This window comes from Amblyraja radiata, chromosome 5 (assembly GCF_010909765.2).
Source record: "Amblyraja radiata isolate CabotCenter1 chromosome 5, sAmbRad1.1.pri, whole genome shotgun sequence".
NCBI lineage: Eukaryota > Metazoa > Chordata > Chondrichthyes > Rajiformes > Rajidae > Amblyraja > Amblyraja radiata.
The window spans coordinates 63,536,057-63,554,186 of record NC_045960.1 but is presented as its reverse complement, the minus strand read 5'-3'; positions in this window follow the sequence as shown (position 1 = coordinate 63,554,186).

Sequence of the window (18,130 nt, the reverse complement as noted above, 5' to 3'; positions counted from 1 at the left end):
TCTACTTGTACTCTACCTTCAGTGAACTATGAACTTGGACTCCAAGATCCAACTGCACGTCACTGCTGTTAAGTGTCTTGCCATTAACTGTCTGTCCTGCTAACTCTTATGTCCCCTATCACTATCACTCTGCCTGATTTCACCCTACCTCAGAGCCAGGCCCAATGCCACAGACGTCACTGCTGCTGCTGTGCCCTGAATGGGACATCCCACAAGCTGAGCATTCCATGACTTCCACCCCTCCTACACCAGGATCAAGTTGCACTCTGACACAGACAGAAAGTGACAGACCAAAACACCCTTGCCGAAAACACCCTTGCCGAAGCCTCCTCACGCTGAAGCCTCGTGAGCCAAAGCCTCAATGCCTCGCTCTTACTCTGTTCACTCTCACTATTACTGCTCTCACTATGGCTGCTTCACCTCGGCAGTAGCAAGGGCAGCATTTTGTGCCTGTATTTAATGGCCTTATGAAGGTGCTGGTGAGTCATCTTCTTGAAATTCTGCCATTTTCCGGGGAAAATACTCCCTCTAAGCAGTTTGGTGGGGGAGTTCCAGGAATTAGACATAACAATGACAGGTTGGCAATATATTTCCAAATGACGGTAGTGTATGACTTGGACAGTGTAAAGGAGTGTTTACTGACACACTGTAAGCTTTACTGTGAGTTTAATATAGCACATGGCACACACGTCCCAGCACTGACTGCATCCAGCCTTCAGGCGTACTGGAACCTAGTGGGAGGAACAAAGGGAGGATACTACAGTTATACTAATATGATGGGGCGTGGTTAGTGGTGATGAGGTAACTACATTATAGGTTGCATGCATAACCCATCTACATCCTTTCCCTTACAATTCAAACAAGTTACTACAGTAGCAGGTTTATTATACAGTACCTGCAAAGCTAAGCATATTCTCCGTAGCGAGCCGGAGGTTTTACAATCCGACCCGAGCGAGTGCGCACAGCACCTTCACCCTCCCCGCCCGAAAGAATAGGAGGAGGGACAGGAACAGAAACAGGAGAGGGAGAGAAGATGGGTGGGGAACCCAGCTTGAAGGGGGAACGGAGAGGCACAGGAGAGCCAGGTGAGAATGAAGGGGTAGAACGAGCTGAAGTTGGAGAGAGAAGACCTTGCAGGGGACAACAGAGCCTGGGGAGCAAACCCGGGAGGAGCAGGGGGGGCTACCCGAGGCAAAAGGACCGATCGTGGCATGCAGGGAGCAGATGGTACGTTAGTGGAGGAAGGCTCGACACGCGATGGAGGGGTATACGGAATCGCAGGAGGTGGTTTGGGCTCGTTAACCGCCAACAGGTGCTGGCGGCTGCGTCGGTATACAGTCCCTTCGAAATCCACGAGGTAGGACCGTGGCGCGCTGTCAAACCCGACGACGGTGGCAAGTCGGGAATAGCCGGTGGGCGTCTGCAAACGGACGACCTGTCCAGGCATCAGTGGCGAAAGAGGGCGGCAGGATTTATCATGCGATCGTCGCTGGATCTCGTGCTTCTGGGCAATACGTTTCTGGACATCAGCAGGCTGCAGGACTTTAGGCATCAGGGACTGCTGGGCAATAGGCATCGGAGGGCGGACAACTCGGGACATGAGTCGCTGGGCAGGGGATCCCATGGTACTGTCTCTGGAAATGTTCCGAAGGTTCAGGAGACCCTGATAGAAATCCCCGTTCGAGAGGCGGGTTTGTTCAAGCAGGTGCTTAGCGCTGCGGACCGCCCGTTCAGCCAGACCATTGCTTTGCGGGTACTCCGGGCTGCTAGTGAAATGATTAAAGTTCCACTTTGCAGCAAACGCTCGAAATTCGGCGCTGGTGAACTGGCGACCGTTGTCTGTCTGCAGCCGGACAGGGGAACCAAACGTGGCAAAGTGGCGGCGAAGCTTGCTGATCACCATCTCGGAGGTGATGGCAGGGAGGAGGTCCACCTCGAACCAATTCGAGTAAGAGTCTACTAGCACAAGGTATTGCCTCCCACGCCAGTCGAAGATATCGGCCGCCAGAGAAGACCAGGGCATGTCAGGGGCAGGCTGCTGCAAAAGTGGCTGTCTTTGCTGATGCGGGGCAAGCGAGTGACAGTCCGGACAGGAATCCACCCTGGCCTGGATGTATTTAGCCATGGCCGGCCAGTAGTACTGTTCCTGGGCATGTGAGATAGTGGCATCTGCCCCGGGATGACCCATGTGGGTGGCATCAAAATACAAGCCACGCAGCGAGGCCGGGATGACAATTTTGTGTCCTTTGATAATAATACCGTCACGGAGAACTAACTCATCGCGGACCAAAAAATAGGGGTGGACGCTGGCAGGCAACGAATTCCGTTTGGTGGGCCACCCGCGCTTGATGACAGCAGCAAGCTGCTGCAGGTCGGGGTCGTTTGCGGTATGTTCAACCAAGCACTGCAGCTGATGAGAAGGGACGACGTTAACGTTCAGTACCTGTAAGTCCGACTGCTCGAAGGGGTGCTGGACGCAGGAGGCCCGGGGGGCCCGGGACAGTGCATCAGCCACATGCATCTCGGTGCCCCTCTTATATACGATTTTAAAGTCAAAGCGCTGTAGCTGCAGCATCATCCGCTGGAGCCTGGCAGGAGCGCAGTGTATTGGTTTGTTAAGTATCGTTACCAGTGGCTGGTGATCCGTCTCAACGGTGAACCTGGTGCCAAATAAGAAGTCCTTAAACTTCGAACACGCGAAAACCACCGCCAGCAGCTCCTTCTCTATCTGAGCATAGCGCTGCTCTGTGTCCGTCATGGTCCGAGAGGCATAGGAGATAGGCAGCAGCAAGTCATCCGCGTGGGGTTGCAGGCAGGCAGCACCCAGACCAAATCGAGAGGCGTCGCAAGTGACCACGATCGGACGCAGCAGATCAAAAAACTTCAGGGTAGGTGTGCTGACCAGCCTCGTCTTTAGCCGGTCAAACGCCTGCTGGTGGTGTGGAAACCATGCCCAGGCAATGTCCTTCTTTGTGAGCTGTCTCAGGGGTGCGCTCAACTCGCTGAGGTCGGGGATAAACTTCCCCAGGTAATTCACCATACCCAGGAAACGCTGCAGACTGACAACGTCTGTCGGGGCGGGCAGCTCTGAGATGGCGCTGGTCTTTTGCGGGTCTGGCTTCAACCCTTGGGCCGTGAAAATGTGGCCGACGTATGTGACCTCAGGCACCCGGAACTTGCACTTTGACCGATTGAGCTTCAAATTTATCTGCCGAGCACGGTCCAAAATCCGCCGGAGGTTGTGGTCATGTTCGGCCACATCCCTCCCATAGACCAGAATGTCATCCACAATAATCGCGCAGGGCAGACCTGCAAATAATTGTTCCATTGAACGCTGAAATACCTCGCTGGCAGAGTTGATGCCGAACGGCATCCGTAAAAACTTAAACCTGCCGAAGGGCGTGCTGAACGTGGTCAGGTCCGTGGAGCGTTTGTCCAGTGGTATCTGCCAAAACGAACTTCTGGCATCGAGGACGGAGAACACAGTGGCTTGTCCCACCTGGGCGGCAACATCTTCGACAGTCCTCATGGGGTAGTGGGGCCGTTTAATCGCCATATTCAAGTCCTTAGGGTTGATGCATACCCGTATCTCATTTTTTCCTTTCTTCAATGTGGCGACCATGGTGGAGACCCATTCGGTTGGATCGCTGACAGCCTCCAGCACTCCCATGTTGACCATGTCTTTCAGCATACTCTCCACCTTGCCCTTCATGGCGAACGACACTCTATGGGGTGGACGGATCACAGGCACCACAGATGGGTCAGTCGCGATCTTGTACACCACCGGCAGCTTCCCCAACTTGTCGTCAAACAGGTCTGGGTATTCAGATAGTGGATCCATCACAGCTTGCACCTCGTGGACCGTAGGGTCAAACGACACCAGACCAAGATCCTGGCAGGCCTGGTTGCTAAGCAACGTCACACAGTCACTGTCCAGAATGAAGAAAGACAGGTCCTGGGAAGATTTCTGCAGCACGCAGTGGAAAGTCGCCCTCCCCACAGGTGTTAGTTCCTCTCCCCCATAGGCACGCAAAACAGAGCGGTCTGCAATCAGCAGCTCATTATTCCTTATCTGGTGGAACAGCTTTGTTGACATTACGTTCACTTTCGCCCCCGTGTCAAGTTTAGCAGAGAAGGACTTATTGTTTACAGTTATGTTCACAGAAGGATCGGGGAGGCGAGATCGGCTGTGGAGGAGAGTGTAAATACTTACATCTCCCGTGGAAAAGCTGAGCTCAGAGTCGGGGGCAGCGTCAACAGAGGGCTGAGAATCCATCTCGCTATCAACTTGCAGAAGGTTGTTTAGGAGTTGTCTGGGAGCTGAGGGCACTTTCCCACGGGACCGGCAGGCAGCTGCAAAATGGTTTCTTCTCCCGCAGAAATTGCAGGTCTTCCCAAGGGCTGGGCACTGTGATTCTGAGGAGTGCACGTAGTTGCAGTTAGGACACTTTTGAGATCTCGGGTCCCGGGGTGTACGAACGGGCCGCGGTGGAGTGCGAAAGTTGTCCTTCATCCGTCGTTGTCCAGCAACACCAGTTAAATTTATGGCTCGGTTGTCAGACCCCCTCTGTCCATGAGGAGGGGTGACCACTTCGGCAATGCGGCACGCATGCATTGCCTGAGTCAGGGTTAGGTCAGGCCGTTGCAGCAGGTCGGCACGCAGCTTCTGATCGATCATACCGGTGACGAGAATGTCTCTGGTGAGCTGGTCGCGCATGGTTTCAAATCGGCACCGCTGGGCAAGGTGCCGCAGGTCGGCGATGAAGCATTCAACAGGTTCATCCGGCTGTTGCTTGCGTGAGAAGAACCTGGCCCGCTCCAGTATACGGTTGGAGGGCAGGTCACATATCTCCGCGAATTTGCGCAAAAGACATACCGGGTCGTCGGCCGATTCAGCTGGCTCGACCGGTTGGTCGTTGTCATCCAGGACCGCTGGTTCGTAGACAAAGGCTTGAGCTCTCTTCATTGCGTCGGGACCGGCCAGGTTGAGCAAGAGTGATGCTTTGACCGCGGCTGGGTCGTTCCGGTGCGCAATATTGACGTAGTGAGTGTAGTCCATCACAAAAGTCGACCATCGCTCCGCAATGTCAGCGTCGAAGACAAGGGGAGATGGCTTTCGGCATGAGGATGCCATGTCAAGGGAAACCCAACACTGGGCACTAACGGGGACAAAATAAATGAAAACCGGTAAACGGGAAACGCGAGTTTTAAACTTCTGACGCCATGTAAAGGAGTGTTTACTGACACACTGTAAGCTTTACTGTGAGTTTAATATAGCACATGGCACACACGTCCCAGCACTGACTGCATCCAGCCTTCAGGCGTACTGGAACCTAGTGGGAGGAACAAAGGGAGGATACTACAGTTATACTAATATGATGGGGCGTGGTTAGTGGTGATGAGGTAACTACATTATAGGTTGCATGCATAACCCATCTACAGACAGGAACTCAAAGGTAGTAGTGTTCCCTGGAGAAACAAAGAATTGCAGATGTTGTACTCTTCAGCAAAATACAAAGTGCTGAAGTAACTCAGTGGGTCAGGCAGCATCTTTGGAAGGAATGGATATGTGATGTTTCGGAAGAAAAGACCCTTCAGATGCTGTGTGAACCACAAAGTTCTCCAGCACTTTGCAGTAGTCTTTCTACATGCAGTAGTGTTTCTTCATGGCTGTGGCCCTTGTCTTTCTTGATGTGTAGTCAGCAAAGTTTGGAATGTGCTGTCAGCGTAGCCTGGGTGAATAACTATAGTATTTGTTCTACTGTATATGATACCCACTGCAGACCAGTAGTGGAGTAAATGAGTGTTTATGGGGATGGGGTTCCAACAACATGGGCCACTTTGCTTTGTATGCTTTTGAGTTTATCGAGAATCCTGACTAAGTTCTGGCAGTTCTGATGAAGTGTTTTCGACTTCAAATGTTAATTTTGTTTCTTTTCTCACAGATGTGACTTGACATGCAGTATATTTCCAGAATTTGGTGTTTTTATTCTCGAGAGATGTTGGAGCAACATGCTTCCAATCAAGTACCACAGTAATTCATCATGCTACTGACTTGTTCCACTGGAAGGACAAGCAAGCAAGCATCACTGTCCTCTCCCAAACCAACATACCCAACATTATGGCCCTTCTTATACTGAGTCGGATATAATCCATACCTGAAACCTGTCTCCTGTAAGACGCTGTCAGAACTGAACGAGGAGGAGGACACAAATGCAGGCTCAGACACAGGGCAGATCAGTCTTCGGCGTTTAATCGGTCCAAGTCAGTACACAGGTAGGCAAAACAGAGGCAACCGTACCATATAGGAGCAGGCAAGAACCAGTGGTCGAAAATACAGGCAAAGGTCAAGATCACAAGGTCACAAGATTTCGAGAGCTGGAACGAGGTGATACCAAGTAGCATACACAACGAACTGGCAATGGGAACTAAAACACAAAAGGCTTAAATACAGACTAGCAGGGGATAACGAGACACAGGTGAAACACATCAGGGCGTGGCCAACAGACTAGCAGGGGATAACGAGACACAGGTGAAACACATCAGGGCGTGGCCAACAATCACATGAGGGTAAACGACCTGACAGGAAATGGGACCTGAAACAAGAGGAGATGTGAGACACCAAAATAAAACAAGAATGCAAACTCTAATACTAAAAACCAATAAGAAACAGAAACTAGATCAAACGCGAGACCTGACAGTACCCCCCCCTCCACGGCCGGCTCCTGACAGCCCAGGATCTTCAGGATGTTGGCGCCGATAGTCCCTGATAAGTTCCGGGTCGCATATGTTGCGAGCTGGCACCCAAGACCGCTCCTCAGGTCCATACCCCTCCCAATCCACAAGATACTGACAACCACGACCACGCCGGCGCATCCCCAGCAACCGGCTGACCGTAAACACTGGACCCCCATCAAGGAACCGGGGGGGCGGAGGGGGTGTGGAGGCAGGGACCAGAGGACTCTCCTTAAATGGCTTCAGACGGGAGACATGGAAAGTAGGGTGGACCCTCATGGCACGGGGGAGTTTGAGACGAACCGCCACAGGATTAATGACCTTCGATATGGGGAAAGGACCAACAAAACGAGGAGCCAGCTTCCGGGATTGCACCCTCAGCGGTAAGTCTCGAGTGGAGAGCCACACCCTTTGACCAGGCGAGTATACTGGAGCCGGCGTTCTTCCACGATCAGCCATCCTCTTGTAACGCGCAGAACTGCGCAACAGCATCTGACGAGCCCCATTCCAAACCTTGCGACAGTGACGGACGAGAGCCTGAGCGGAGGGCACACTGGACTCCTTCTCCACAGCAGGGAACAATGGCGGTTGATAACCATAGGCACACTGGAATGGAGAGAGACCAGAGGATGAGCAAGGAAGTGTGTTGTGTGCATACTCCACCCAAATAAGGTGTTTGCTCCAAGTTGAAGGGTTCTGTGCCACCAAGCACCGCAGTCCTGTCTCCAATTCCTGGTTAAGGCGTTCAGGCTGTCCATTGGATTTACGGGTGATAACCAGATGTAAGGCTGACCGTGGCGTCCAACAGAGAACAAAACTCCTTCCAAAACCTGGACACGAACTGAGGCCCCCGGTCAGACACAATGTCTCTGGGAAATCCATGAATGCGAAAAACATGAGACAGCATGACCTCTGCCGTCTTCTTGGCGGAGGGAAGCTTGTGCAACGGAATGAAATGGACCATCTTCGAAAATCTGTCCACTACAGTAATGACTGAGGTGTTACCTTCAGAAGAGGGCAAGCCCGTGACAAAGTCCATGGAGATGTCTGACCAGGGGCGTGAGGGGACAGGCAGCGGATTCAGGAGACCAAAGGCGGCCCGACGGGAGGTCTTGTTCCGAGCACAAATACTGCAGGCGGCGACGTACTCCTTAATCCCCCTCTCCATGGAAGGCCACCAAAACCGCTGTTTGGCCACAAACAGGGTTCGGCGGACACCGGGATGACAGGAGATCCGAGACGTATGAGCCCAGTGAATCACCTGTGAACGAAGAGACTCGGGAACAAACAGACGATTAGAAGGACACCCTAGCGGAGACTGAACACCAGCAGTTGCCTCGGAAACTCTCTTCTCAATCTCCCAAGTAACCGCCCCAACAAAACAGGAAGCAGGCAGAATGGGAGTTGAAACCTTAGGGGATGGGTCAGGATCAAACTGTCTGGAGAGAGCATCAGGTTTGCCATTCTTGGCACCAGGGCGGTAAGACAGTACAAAACCAAATCGATTAAAGAAGAGAGCCCACCTTGCTTGGCGCGAGTTGAGGCGTTTGGCTGACCTGATGTATTCCAGGTTTTTGTGGTCTGTCCAAACTAGAAACGGCTGCTTGGTACCCTCCAACCAATGTCTCCATTCCTCCAAGGCTGTTTTAACCGCTAACAGTTCACGGTTACCCACATCGTAATTTCTCTCAGCAGGTGAAAGCTTCTTTGAGAGGAAAGCGCAGGGATGTAATCGACCATCTGTGGGGGATTTCTGTGAGAGTACGGCCCCGATGCCCACACCCGAGGCGTCCACCTCAACCACGAACTGGAGTGATGGGTCAGGGTGAACCAGGATGGGGGCTGAGGAGAAGCTCCTCTTGAGTCTCATAAATGCAGTTTCTGCTTGAGAGGACCAAGAGAAAGGCACGTGGGGTGAGGTAAGAGCATGGAGTGGTGCAGCAGTGACACTAAAGTTCCGGATAAACTTCCTATAAAAATTAGCAAACCCAAGGAACCCCTGAAGTCCCTTACGACTGGAGGGTGTAGGCCAGGTGGCCACAGCACTGACCTTGCTCGGGTCCATCTGTATACCAGCAGGTGATACAACAAAACCAAGGAATTGAACAGTGTTAACATGAAATTCACATTTCTCAGCTTTCACAAACAGATCATTCAGGAGCAAACGTTCTAGCACCTGGTGTACATGCTGCACATGGGAAGTCTCGTCTGGAGAAAAAATCAAAATGTCATCAAGGTACACAAACACAAATCGGTTCAGCATGTCCCGTAATACATCATTAACCATGCCTTGAAAAACTGCTGGAGCATTAGTAAGACCAAACGGCATGACCAGATATTCATAATGACCACTGGGTGTGTTAAACGCAGTTTTCCATTCATCCCCGTCCCTTATCCTCACCAGATGATACGCATTTCTAAGATCTAACTTAGTGAATACTGCAGCGTCTTTTAACAGTTCAAATGCAGAGGAGATAAGAGGAAGAGGGTATCTGTTCTTAACAGTAATGTCATTGAGTCCTCTGTAGTCAATGCAGGGCCGAAGTGTTCCATCCTTCTTATCCACAAAGAAGAATCCAGCTCCTGCAGGTGAAGAAGAAGGTCTGATGATCCCAGCAGCAAGGGCATCGTCAATGTACGTTTCCATGGCGAGCCGCTCAGGTGAAGACAAGGAGTAGAGATGGCCCTTAGGAGGCGCTGTACCTGGCAGAAGGTCGATGCAGCAGTCATACGGTCTATGCGGCGGAAGAGATGTGGCCTTGGCCTTGTTGAACACCTCCTTTAGGTCTAGATAATATGAGGGAACCTTGGTGAGATCTGGAAAATCCTCCTCCCTTGAACGGGGAGGCTGCCGGAGGGTGGTCCTGGAAGATCCCAGCAAACTGCTCCTTGACGGATCCTTCATAGACTCAGGAGAAGAATCATGCAGATAGATGAGTTTACAGTTATTCCCCCAAGAAATTACTTCCCCAGTACCCCAGTTCATGTGAGGATTATGGTAAGACAGCCAAGGGAGCCCCAAAACCAGAGGATGAAGAGGACAGTCGAGGAGATGAAAACTGATGGTCTCAAGGTGATTACCTGCCACGATGAGTTGAACAGGTTGAGTTCGGTGAATTACCCTGTACAGTAGGCGCCCATCCAGTGCACTAGCCTCCATAGGATCTTGAAGCTGTTCACGTTCCAGCTTCAATTCATCAGCCAAGCGAATGTCCATGAAGTTCTCATCTGCCCCAGAATCAACCAAAGCCTGCAGGGAGTGCCACTGGGAATGCACCAACAATTGTACCATCGACAATGGACGAGAGGAACGGCTCATAGGAGTGGTACAACTCACCAATGTCCTCTCTTTCATTGGTGAGCTTTGTCTTTTACTGAACAGCTGTTCAACAAATGTCCCAGTTCACCACAGTAAAAACACCTCCCCTCCCTTAGGCGGCGCTGCCGTTCCTCCGGGCTGAGTTTGGCTCGTCCCACCTGCATGGGCTCCTCCGAAGATGCAGGTGGCGCTGTAGGCTGACTGGACCGGCCGAGAGGGAAGAAGTCCCGACTGGAAGGTGAAGGGCGACGCTGCCGCCACTGCTGGGAGGAGGACCGAACTGCAGCCGATCTCCTCTCTCGCTCTCTTTCTCTGAGCCTAGCGTCAATTTGGATAGCCAGGGAAATCATAGACTCGACGTCAGAAGGCAGGGTTAGAGGAGCCAATTGATCTTTGATAGCTTCAGACAATCCATTGCGAAAAGCATCCAACAAAGCAGCCTCATTCCATCCACCCTTAGCAGCAACAGTTCGAAAGTCAATAGCAAAATCCATAACAGAGCGATTACCTTGCTTCATGGAGACCAGGTTCTGTGAAGCCTCTCGGCCAGGATTGGAGTGATCAAACGTGCGGGACAGAGCTTCCATGAACAGGACCGATGTCTGGCAAACAGGAGAATTCCGAGACCACTCCGCCGTGGCCCAAGCCTCCGCCCTACCCGACAGGTGCGTGATGATAAAGGCTACCCTTGAGCGTTCTGATGAAAAGGAAGCCGCTTGAAGTTCGAAATGCAGTCCACACTGAATCAAAAAAGGTCTACATTTCTCCGATTCCCCCGAAAAGTGTTCCGGTCTTGCCAGGTGGACGAATGGAGATGCTGCAGCAGCCGCGGCCATCGGAGCTCCTGGAGACACAGACAAGGAAACAGACTCGGCAGGCACGGGAGCCGCAGCAGGAAACAAAGAATTCAGCCGAGTAACCAGGTCTTCAAACCCGGCGACGATCGAGGAGAGTTGACCCTCGTAATGCGAGATGCGCTCCTCTTGCTTCTGGAGCGCTGCACGAAAAGGATCAGAGCCCGCTGAGTCCATTGTTGGCCAGTTCGTAATGTCAGAACTGAACGAGGAGGAGGACACAAATGCAGGCTCAGACACAGGGCAGATCAGTCTTCGGCGTTTAATCGGTCCAAGTCAGTACACAGGTAGGCAAAACAGAGGCAACAGTACCATATAGGAGCAGGCAAGAACCAGTGGTCGAAAATACAGGCAAAGGTCGCGATCACAAGGTCACAAGATTTCGAGAGCTGGAACGAGGTGATACCAAGTAGCATACACAACGAACTGGCAATGGGAACTAAAACACAAAAGGCTTAAATACAGACTAGCAGGGGATAACGAGACACAGGTGAAACACATCAGGGCGTGGCCAACAATCACATGAGGGTAAACGACCTGACAGGAAATGGGACCTGAAACAAGAGGAGATGTGAGACACCAAAATAAAACAAGAATGCAAACTCTAATACTAAAAACCAATAAGAAACAGAAACTAGATCAAACGCGAGACCTGACAGACGCACTCTGTTACCGGAAGAGACCAACAGGTAAACAGAAGAAGAAAATATTTAACAATGTATTCAAAGCCATCTTAAAAAATACAACATCCTCTTGACTCGTAAGAATCCCTAATTATCAAAGAGTCGAATGGCCTACTCCTGCACCCATTGTCTATTGTCTATTGTCTGTTCAAAGTGGAGAAAGTTGGGAGGTCATGTTACAGTTGTATAAGACGTTGGTGAGACGGCATTTAGAATATTGTGTTCAGTTCTGGGCACTCTCTCTTCCTCATCTCCATTCTAAATGGCTTACCCCTTATTCTTAAACTGTGGCCACTGGTTCTGGACTCCCCCAACATCGGGAACATGTTTCCTGCCTCTAGCGTGTCCAGACCCTTAATAATCTTACATGTTTCAATAAGATCCCCTCTCATCCTAAATTCCAGAGTATAAAAACCCAGCCACTCCATTCTATCAACATATGACAGTCCCGCCATTCCGGAATTAACCTTGTGAACCTACGCTGCACTCCCTCAATAGCAAGAATAGGCTGGGTCTCTATTCCATGGAGTGTAGGAGGATGAGGGGAGATCTTATAGAGGTATACAAAATAATGAGAGGAATAGATTGAGTAGATGCACAGTCCTTTCCCATAGGGGAATCAAGGACCAGAGGGCATAGGTTCAAGGTGAAGGGGAAAAGATTTAATAGGAATCCGAGGGGTAACTTTTTCATACAAAGGGTGGTGGGTGTGTGGAACAAGCTGCCAGAGGCTGGGACTATCCCATCGTTTAGGAAACAGCTTGACAGGTACATGGATAGGACATGTTTGGAGCGATATGGACCAAGCGCAGGCAAGTGTGATTACTGTAGCTGGGACATTGTTGGCAGTGTGGGTGAGTTGGGCCGAAGGGCCTGTTTCCACACTGTATCATTCTTTGACTATGACTCTAAAGAGCTTTTGGATGAATACATTGGTCTTGCATAAACATTGGAAGGAGCAAATACCCTTATCGACACAACTTGATTGTGTTTTTTTGAGGAGGTGATGAAGGTGATTGGTGAGGTTAGAGCGACGGATGTTGTCTGAATTTATTTTAGTAAGGCATTTGAAAAAGTCCCTCATGATAGGCTGTTCCAAAAGATTAAGATGCAAAGTGACTTGGAAATTTTGACTTAGTTTGGCTTACCCACGGAAGACTGAAGGTAGTGGTGGAAGTGTGTTATTCTGGTTGGAAGTCCGTGACCAGTGAAGTTCCGCAGGGATCTGTGCTGGGATCTTTGTTGTTTGTTATATACACAAACAACTTGGATGTAAATATAGATTGGAGATGACACCAAAACTAGTGAGTTGTGGACATGAAGAAAGCTGTCAAAGGATACAGCAGAATATTGAGTATAGAAGTTGGGAGGTCATATTGAGTTATATAAGATGTTGGTGTAGCCACATTTAGAGTATTGTGTCCGTTTTGGTCACCAAGTTATAGGAAAGATGCTGTCAAGCTGGAAAGAGTGCAGAAAAGATTTACGAAGATGTCACTAGGACTTGAGACGACATTTGAAGTACTGTTACACAAGCAGAATATGAGGTGCTGTTCCTCTAGTTTGCGTGTGGCCTCACTCTGACATTGGAGGAGGTCGAAGACAGAAAGGTCAGTATGGGAATAGGAAGGGAAGTCAAAATGGTTAGCATCCGGGAGATCCTGTAGGCCTTGGCGGACCGAGTGACAATGTTCGGCAAAATGGTCTACACTTGGTCTTGCCGACTATGTTCAGGAGGCCACATCGGGAACACCGGATGCAGTAGATGAGGTTACATGAGGAGCAACTGAATTTTGGTCTCATCTGGAAGTACTGCTGGTCCCTAGGTGGAGGTGAGAGAGGAGAAATAGGGACAGATGTTACTTCTCCTCCAGTTGCAAGGAAAAATACCTGGGAAGGAGGTGGTTTGAGTAGGAAGGGATGAGTATACCAAAGTGATGCGGAGGGAATGGTCTCTGTGGACGGCAAGTGATAGGTGGATACTGGTGAGCGGGGAGATAATGAGATTAGGAGAAAAGATGTGAAATATGAAGTTTTCCTCCAGTTTGTGTATGGTCTCAGAACAGAAGGTTATGTCCTGTCCTCAGGACAGAAAGGCCAGTATGGAAATGGGAAAGGGAGTTAAAATGGTTACCAACCAGGAGATCTTGCAGGCCAAGTGCAATTGTTCTCCAGCAGGCCTTGGCGTATGTTAAACAGCTTCTCAGAAATAAGAGAAACTGTGCAGCAATACATACCTTATGGTTTTCTTTTGAACACGCATTTACAAACAAAAAGAAGCAATAAAAAGTACTATTTGGACAGATATAAGGTAGTTGTTCTGATAAGTGATCAAACAATGTGAGGCAATATTTGCTTTGTGCAAGTATGCTGCAACAGTTAAAATGCTGTCCAGCAGAAATTGCCGATAGTAAAATATCTTGTTTTTGTAAAATCAGTGATCTTTTTAACCAAAAGAAGCAGGGCGAATTAATTTTCATAGATAAGCTTTCCCAATGATTAGAATTCTAATCAGAAACTGTAGTAGGTTTATATAGAACAAAACAATTGTACACATTACGAAGGCGGCATTGGACCACTCATGATTAAAGATATTGTAATCTCGACACATTCACCGTTCAACATTACACACTTCAAGGCTGACATTGGTTTACATTTCTTTCTAATTTATTCATTTCCAGGCTGCAATACAACTATTTATTTTCCATCGCTAAAAGCCCCTTGAGAAGAGAGAGATGAGCCACCTACAACTTTGTAGCATACTGGGCTATTGCGAAGAGTATTCCCATATGATGCAGGTCTGAGGTTGCACAAAGTTCAGGCTGAGTAAAGTAGGTAGATGTCCCCTGGAGGACATCAGTGAACCATGTGGGTTCTTATGAAAAAACTATAGTTTTTGTGGCAAGACTAAGATTAGTTGTGGCAAATTCCAGATTATTAATTTAAATTAAATTCCACAGCTATCATGGTGGGATATGCTCAGATAAAAGGATAATTCGTTCAGGCCATTAGTCTGGTAATTCAATTGCTGTGACACCACTCTTGTTGTCCTCACTTTAGGAAGATGCTGACACTACCAACGTGCCATATCCCTTTTGTTTGCAACTGTCCACCGAGATTTTCATTTAAGTTCCACGAATGTTGGCAGAACTATACATATAAATTGTTAATGTGCAAATGTAAAAATCTATAAAGTGTCTGCTATTGATGATTCTTCTTAAATTTGATCTTGACATCAAAATAATCTATGAGTTCCTTTGAATTGGTAAGTGAGATACCAGGGATCAGAAGATGGGATATGAGTTACCAAAAACGGGAATATGGAATTATGACTGTTTAGGCTAAAGAGGGTGCAGGACAATATGGTTATCTGGAGTTGCAGTTGATGGCTTGAGCCGCTATGAATTGTGTTTAATCAAATGCCTACTACTTATACTTGAGGGAACCAAGTAGCAGATTTTTCTGATCGTGATAGTTTTGTTGACATGGGTATTCACAGGTAAAGGTGATAGAGTGATTAAGCTTATCAACAATTGGAATCATTTATCGAACTATGCAAAGTGAGATCATTGCTCAGAGAATCTTCCGAGCTGCACTTGTCTGTAATTCTAACAGTTCCAGAGATGCAAATCCTTTAGGTAAGGGTGCTAGAAATTTGAGATTGCAGATATAAAGGTTATATTTTAATAGCCAATTAGTTGAGGCAGGGTGAGACTGTGATTAGTAAAGAAGAAGGAAGTGTTAGTGTGCTGATTACATTTCTGGATGCAGGAAGGCCTCAAGACATGGTGAAGGGAAGGTAAGAATAATATGTATGTTATAAAGGATAATTTTGAACTAGGAGAAGAACAATGGTTAACAGAGAGGAGTAGGATCAGCAAGAATAAGATGTAAATTAAATATGAGGCGATACTTGATACAAAGCCAAAGCAAAAATAGCAGTTATCATGTCTTTGAGAATAAATCTGCCTGGAGTTCGTACGGTTGGGAGATAAATACTATTTTCTACCAAAAAATTGAACATTTTAAACTATTCATTCAAAATATGTGGGCCTATGTTGCAAGCCCAATGTTTATTGCCATTTATTAACTGCCTTTGTTGGATAGATTGCAACCAAACTGGAACAGCTTGGACAGATTTGCAGTTCCTCTTGGAGCGCAATGTTTCTGCATAGTCATAGAATGTTGTAACAATTTATTTTGCTGTATCCAGTTTGGTTGATATATGAAGTGAAATGACGTCTAAAAACTTGTATTGAATTATTGAACAAGGTGGACTGGGTCAAAAGAACCTGGTTTGTAGAATTTCAAACTTTCTTTTGTGAGCATTTGGCTGTTACTCCAGTCTAAAGACTATTTTCCCAAATTTTACCTTTGACCCATATATGTTATATACACAACCCTGGAATTTTAGTTGCTCTTTTTTCCAGCATCAATTCCTTCCTGATCCTTAAACAGTCCGATCATTAATGTATGCCCTCCCAAGTCCATAGAGCCTTACAGCGTGGAAACAGCCCATTCGGCCCAACTTGCCCACACCAGCCAATGTGTCCCATATACACTATGTACCATCTGCCTGCATTTGGCCCAAATGACGAGTTTGGCTTTTGCTATGTAAGTTAGTGGAAAATGACAGCGTTGAGTGGGAAAATGCTGGGTTCTGTTGCAGCTGTGATGATGAAGTTAGTCATTCATTTTCAGGAACCTGATCATTGGTGATAATGTGCGGGTCAATCGTTTGAGTCATTTAACCTGATCATTGGTGATAATGAGATCATGCGCTTGCGAGTCAATTGTCCTGAGGAACCTGACCTTTGCCTTCACACACATAATGTGTCATGATATGATTGGAGGACCAAGAAAGCATGTCAAATGTCCGGAAGTGGCGGCGCTGGTGAACGGCTGCGGCTCGCCTGCAGTCCGTTTGTTTTTACTTTTTTGTGTTGTTTTTTTCGTTTTGTCTAGCTAAGTTTTTGGTTTTTTAGATTGTGTTTATGTGTGTGGTGGGGGGGGGGGGGGGGTTGAAACAGGGCTTGCTGTCTCTCCCTTCGGGGGAATGCGACTTTTTTGTCGTATCCCCCTTCTCTGCCTAATGGCGGAGCTGGCGACCTCGAGGCTCCGGAGGCAGCCTGTCAGGACTCGCCCTGGGCTCGCTCCCGTGAGGGCGGCCCAGCTCGGGGCTGGAACGGTGCTCCCGTGAGGGGCTGAGACGCTCCCGTGTGGGCGGCCCAGCCCGAGGTAACGGCGCTCCTGTCGGGGTGGCCCAGCCCGAGGGAAACGGCGCTCCCGTGAGGGCGGCCCAGCCCGAGGGTAACGGCACTCCCGTGGGGGCGGCCCAGCTCGAGGGTAACGGCGCTCCCGTCGGGGCGGCCCAGCTCGAGGGTAACGGCGCTCCCGTGAGGGCGGCCTAGCTCAAGGGTAACTGCGCTCCCGTGAGAGCAGCCTGGCGCGGGGCTGAGACGCTCACGTGAGGGCTACCCGGCTCGGGGCTGGAACGGTGCTCACGTGAGGGCGACCAGGCTCGGGGCTGGAACGGTGCTCACGTGAGGGCGGCCCGGCTCGGGGCTGGAACAGTGCTCACGTGAGGGCGACCCGGCTCGGGGCTGAGACGCTCACGTGAGGACGACCCGGCTCGGGGCTGAAACGGTGCTCACATGAGGGCGACCCGGCTCGGGGCTGGAACGGCGCTCCGGTGGCTGAGACGGCGTTCTGGCGGCCTGAGTCCGGGGTTCGGCCGCGGGCCAGTGGACGACGTCGTCAACAGCTGCGTCCGCTGGACTGGAGGGCGGCAGCTTCGACCACCCCGGGCTGTGGTGTTTGAACCGGCCCGTTCGCGGAGCTCGGTGAGCCGCGGGACTGATTTACCATCGCCCGGTGGGGTATCGCCTCAGCGCAGAGGGAGAGGAGGAGGGAAGAGACTGCAGCCCTAAGATTTTTGCCTCCATCACAGTGAGGAGGTGCTTGGTGGACTCACTTTGGTGGATGTTAATTTGTGTTTACTGTCTGTTCTGTTGTCTATTATTGTATTATTGTATGTATGACTGCAGGCACGAAATTTCGTTCAGACTGAAAGGTCTGAATGACAATAAAGGAAATTCAATTCTGCTTGCCACTGCTTATATACTTGAACTATGCCTATTGTAAATCACTTGCTCTGGGGAAGACTGTCAGGTCATGGACCAGATTAAGTCCCCTGGGGTGACGAATAAATTTGTTGAAGCAAGAACGGTGTGTTGGTTCAGTATATTTACTGAGGAAAGATCGAGGGGAAAATAATCCAGTTTAACATATATCCCTCTAAACCTGTCCTATGCATGTACCTGTCTAAATGTTTCTGAAACATTGAGATATTGACCTGCCTCAACCACCTCCTCCGACAGATCGTTCCATACACCTACCACCTTTTGCGTGAAAACATTACCCCTCAGGTTCCCATGAAATCTTTCCTCCCCTCACGTTAAAAGTATGTATTCTGGTTCTCGATTCCCCTACTCTGGGCAAGAGATTCTGTGCATCGACCCAATCTATTCCTCTCATGA